Raw genomic sequence first — 5,730 nt, 5'->3', positions numbered from 1 at the left:
AAGAACACCAAAAAGTCAGAAAAATTGCCCAAAAATTCCGGATAAAGTTTGTGAAGAAAAAGATCGATATTTATCGGTTTTTAACCACTAAAACCAATAAACATTAAAACAAAGTGAAAACACACATGCAAAGTCACTTTTGACATTTAAATAATATTCTTAAATTTACATAAATTTATCATGGGCAGAATCAAAAATTTTGAAATTATGATTAATTAATTTGACTTTTATCGACTTTTTACTCAAAAAAACAATAAACATGCAAAAATCCGAACCAACCTTCAACTTTTTGCATACAATCAGTAGAAAACATGCATGAACTACCAAAAAAAAAAAATCCATGCACCGAATCAACATTTAACTAATTTTAGTCAATTTTTCACTAAAATGCGACATTTTGACTCGGTTTTCTACCAAAAAACATTAAAAATAGCAAATTAACTTCAAAAGTCACCAAACAATTCCACAAACCTTTTGAGATCAGTAGGTATGCATGTCCCAAAACTTTTGTGCTAAAACCTCTTCTAACACAATTTTTGAGTTTTTACTAATTATCTCATAATTCATTAAAATGCTTAAAATCAACATGCAAATTACCAGCCTAAGCTCTGATACCACTTGAAAGATTATAGATCGATATTAGACTCTCTAATAAAATTAATTTATCTCATAAATTGTTATTTAGGTGTATAAATTCTAGAAAGCATAATGATGGGGGTCGAATCGTCGTCTATTCTCCCTATCAAACACTATTTATAATCTCAACTAACTACTCTTAGTAGAGTGGTAAGTAAATGTCGGATCCCAAGGGCCGGGTATTGTATTGATTTATCGGTTGTAAAAAGCTATGTCTTCGGGTGTCACAATTTGGGTTGAGTTTTAGGTTTGCAATCGAAACTACTTAACAATGAAAAGTAAACAAGTGAAAGTAAAGCAAAGCAAGTAAATAGGGTTTGTAAACAATTGATTAAAAGCACTAGGGTGTCATGGGGTTATAGGGGAATCGTGGTGAAAATCATAGAAACAAGTTTACAAAAATGCAACCAAGTTATTGTTGTAGTGGAATCGAGTTAGTATATATCTTACAATTCCTAGGAAGATTTGGGTCTCAAAGCCGAGTCGGTCAAGACTTTACAACACCTACAAGTTGACCTAGTTTCTTCCTATTCAACTAATGCATGGTCTAACAAGGCTTGAGTTGGCTTATATCTTACAGGTCTTGTTGAAAGGATAGGAGGATCATGCTAGGTTGTCAATCAAGCATTTCATCAAGCATAGTATGTGCATAAGTTGAAATTACAACAAGCAAGCATTCATATGAAAACATATTATATTAAGTATGTATTTACCCCCATGATTAATTCCCCATTAACCCTAGCTAAGAGACTACTTGATGTGACCATTATTTTAGCATATTTAGTCCCCGAATTAGCCTTGTTCCCATACTTTTTAGTGCATATTTGGGTCATTTATTGTCTTTAGTCCTTTGTTTTGCATATTCTTTGAGGTTTTGATCCCTTGGTAGGAAAGGAGTGCAAACCTTGCATTTTCATGGCAAAATAGAGCTAAATTGATTGAATTAAATGACCAAGCATCAAAGAAAAGACAAGACTAGAAGGCCTTTGTACATTTTATAGTAGTTGGGCAATGATGAGAAAAGATCCTTGCATCTCCGATGAAATCCCCAAGGATTATATGAAGAAAAATGAAGAAAAGAAGAAAGGAAGAAGCTGATCAAGAATCCGAGCGGATTGCCCACAATCCGCCCGTCCAAGACAAACAATCCGAGCGTCTTCCTCAGAAGGACGCTCGTCCAAAACCACCACAATCCGCCCGTCCACCCCACGAATCCGTTCGTCCAACAAGAAGACAATCCGCTCGTCCCGTGCCCTGGACGCTCGGATTGTGTGATAACTATTTCGTCTTCTACTTGTTCTATGAAGGATGCGCATACCTCGGGAAAGACTAGCAAAAAGGAGACTCGCATATTTTTCTGAGAGGAGCGATTCCTCAAGGACTTAATCGTCATATAAGCCCTTAGTAAACCCTAATTTGTGTATCTAATCCCCACTATAAATACCCCATTAGTCTAATTAAGTTATCATGTTCTTCTTATCAATTCCTAGTGTAGTTTATATCAATCAAAATCTCTCTGTAATCTTGTAATCAACTTGTAATCAAGTCTTAATACAAATCTCATTTCCTTAATCTCTCTTTTGTTCATCTTTCATTTTGGGTAATTGAAGATTATTTGGGTTATTATTGGGAGATTGACAACCTTCCAATCAATCATCAAGTACTTCTATTATTCTTTGCTTTATTATTGGAATCATTAGTAGGTATAATTCTCTTAATCCCTTTTTAATTATTGTTAATTATCTTCATTTATTCATCATGTTTCACTTTGTTGGTATGATTGACAACCTTGCTCGCATGTTCAACATGATAATGAGTGAGTAGTTTCCTTAACTAGGGTTAATGGGTAATTAGGGGAAACCAACATGGGGGATGATTCATGCTTAAATTAATATGTTTTCATAGTTTATTTGCTTGCTTGTTGTGATCTCAACTCATGCGAATGTTATGTTTGATGAAATGCGAGCCTATGAATTCTTACATTTTTTACCCATCACCTTTCTTTTCAATGAGACTTGTAAGACATAACCCAACTCGAGTCTCATTAGACCATGCATGTAGTTGAGTAGGGAAGATTAAGTTGACTTGTAGGTGTTGTACAATCTAATCGATTCGGCTCCGGGACCCAAACTTTCCTAGGATTGTAAGATATAAACCAACTCGATCCATCACAACAATAATTGCTTGCTTATAATTTGAGAATATGTTTGTATGATCAATTCCCATGAATCCCCTATGACCCCATGACACCCTAGTGCCTTTTATCAATTGTTTACACCCATTTTTAATCATCTTGCTTGTTTACTTTCATTGCTATTTAGTTTAGTGATCTTCTATTCAAACCCCAAATTGTGACACCCCTAGACACCGCTAGTTGCAATTGAAAATCTCACTTCAATACCCGTCCCTTGGGATCCGACCTTTACTTGCCTCTTTACTAATTGTAGAGTTGTGTGTGAAGTTATAAATATTGTTTTGGTCTAGGTGCTCCTAACGACAAGTATTGAAAACTAAACCTCTCAAGTGAGTACGACCAAAAATGGCGCCGTTGCCGGGGACGGTGTTAACTTGATTTAGATTTTCTTAGATTGTTATTAGTAGTGTCTTTCTTTACCTTGGGGAAGTAAAACTCCTCAAGGTTTGCTCTAATTGTTTTCAAGTTGTTTGAAATTTTGCATGTCTAGAAGATCACAAGGTAACTTGTTACCCTTTGATCACGAAATTGAAAGGACTTTGACAACCAATAGAAGACTTGCTAGAAGAACATTGAGAGGTATTGGTGAGGTTGTAGATATTCAACCAAACACTATTGAGTTCGTCAACCCTTTTGAAGGAGAAGGTGAGGATAACTCAACACAAAATCCAACACAAAATCAACCCACAATGCCTAAGTTTTCATCACATTCCGTACCAACCGAGGAGAACCTACCCAATGGTACTCCCACACCACAACACTTAACCGGAAATTTCATTGCCAAATCCGCATTTATCCAATTAGTCGAAAGAAGCCAATTTGGGGGGATGCCTAGTGAAGACCCTCACTCTCACATGGAGACTTTTTGTGACTATTGTGATGCGATTTCACAAACCGGTGTAACTCAAGACCAAATTAGATGGGTCTTATTTCCTTTTTCTCTCATTGGCACCGTAAAACAATGGTTGAAAGGCCTTGATAAGGATAATCTCGGAATTGACTCTTGGAAGAAGTTAGCTCTAGCTTTCTACAAAAAGTTCTACCCACCGGAAAAGACTAACATGCTAAGAGCTCAAATTACGGGCTTTAAGCAAAGAGATGAAGAATCCTTGTATGAAGCTTGGGAGCGATTCAAGGGAATTTGTCGCTCATGTCCTCATCATGGACTTAGCGAGTGGTTCTTGGTACAACAATTTTGGAATGGTCTTTATGAAGACTCAAGAAACATTCTCAACATGGGATCAAATGGTATGTTCACCGAAGTTGACGATAATCAAACTTGGAACAAGATTGAGGAAATGGAGGTCCATAATTCACAATATAGTAGACCTCGCAAGGCTACTAGAGGAGGAAAGCATGAAGTGGACTCTATTACTTAATTGTGTGCTCAACTTAGTTCTCACATTGATACTATAAACTTGAAGTTTGAGAAAGCAATGGCTAAACTTGAAGAAGCCTCAAAATCACCAAAGCATCATGTTAATGCCATGACGGCATCTTCATCAATCCCAAGTGGGATATGTGAGAATTGTGGAACTTTGGGAAATGACCAAAGTGAATGTAGGGGAACAAATGAACAAGTGAATGCTTTTCAAGCATACAAGAGTGGTACCCCTTATTCCAATTATTACAATGAAAACACCAAATTCCACCCAAATCTCTCATACAAAAGCCAAAACGTTCAAAACCCTCAACCAACATACACCCCACCTCCCATGAGAAACCAAAATCAAAGACCCTTTTACAACCAAAACCAAGGTTATCAAAATCAAACTCCATACAATCAAGAAAATGACCAAGGTTTTGATGTTCAAAAAGCGGTCCTCCAAATGCAAAAGAATCAACAAGAGTTTTTCACTCAAATGCAAAAGGATAGTCAAGCAAAAGAAATCACCATCAACAACATCCTATCCCACACCAAAATGTTGGAAACCCAATTGACTCAACTAGCATCTTCAAGCTCACAAAGACAAAAGGGGCAATTACCACCTCAAAGTAATCCCCCAAGACATGAAACGGTTAGTGCCATTCACTTGAGGAGTGGTACGAGGTATGAAGCGCCGAAGAAGCAAGTTGAGGATGAAGTTGTGGAAGCTAGTGACAAAGAAGAAATTGTGCAAAACTCCAAGGATGAAGAACCATCAAAAGAAGAAGTTTCAAAGAAAAGTGAAGATAAGGCCAAGGAGAAGGAACCCGTTGTGATTAGACTTCCTTTTCCAAGTCGTCAAGCTAAGCCCAAATTTGATGACCAACTTGGAAAATTTATGGAAATTGTGAAGAATTTGGAAGTCTCGATTCCTTTTACGGAATTAATCAATCACGTGCCGGCCTATGAAAAGTACATGAAGGACATCCTTACGAGAAAGAAGTCGATCCGGAAGCTTGAAACTATCGCCTTCACTAAGGTGAGTAGGGCAATCCTTCAAGGGAGTTCACCTCCGAAACTTAAAGATCCGGGAAGCTTCTCAATACCGTGTACCATTGCCAACACCACGATCAACAAAGCCCTATGTGACCTAGGGGCTAGTGTGAGTGTTATGCCGTAATCGGTGAGTAAAAGGTTAGGGATGGGAGAGCTTAAATGTACCAATATTACACTCCAAATGGCCGATAGATCGACGAAGACACCATTAGGGATATGGGAAGATGTTCCCGTAAGAGTTGGGAAATTTTTCATCCCGGTGGACTTTGTCATTGTTGACATGGAAGATGACTCCAATATTCCAATCATTCTAGGTAGACCTTTCTTGCACACCGCGGGTGCGGTGATAGATGTGAAGCATGGAGAGCTCACTCTAGAGGTGGGAGATGAGACCATAACTTTCAATCTTGACAAGACCATGAGAGCTCCCCGTTTGCATGAACCATGTTTTATGGTTGATCATTATAACCGGAAGGAT

General features: G+C 37.6%; 1 non-coding gene across 1 annotated transcript; it reads right to left on the bottom strand.

Moving 5' to 3' along the window:
* Nucleotides 1–3,891: 3,891 nt before the first annotated feature.
* LOC141654158 (small nucleolar RNA R71) lies at nucleotides 3,892–3,998 on the bottom strand. The gene has a single exon (XR_012547724.1). It is a non-coding gene; the product is annotated as a small nucleolar RNA R71 (small nucleolar RNA).
* Nucleotides 3,999–5,730: the final 1,732 nt, after the last annotated feature.

This window comes from Silene latifolia, chromosome 4 (assembly GCF_048544455.1).
Source record: "Silene latifolia isolate original U9 population chromosome 4, ASM4854445v1, whole genome shotgun sequence".
In the NCBI taxonomy this organism is placed as follows: Eukaryota; Viridiplantae; Streptophyta; class Magnoliopsida; order Caryophyllales; family Caryophyllaceae; genus Silene; species Silene latifolia.
This window is presented reverse-complemented; position numbering and strand designations above follow the sequence as displayed.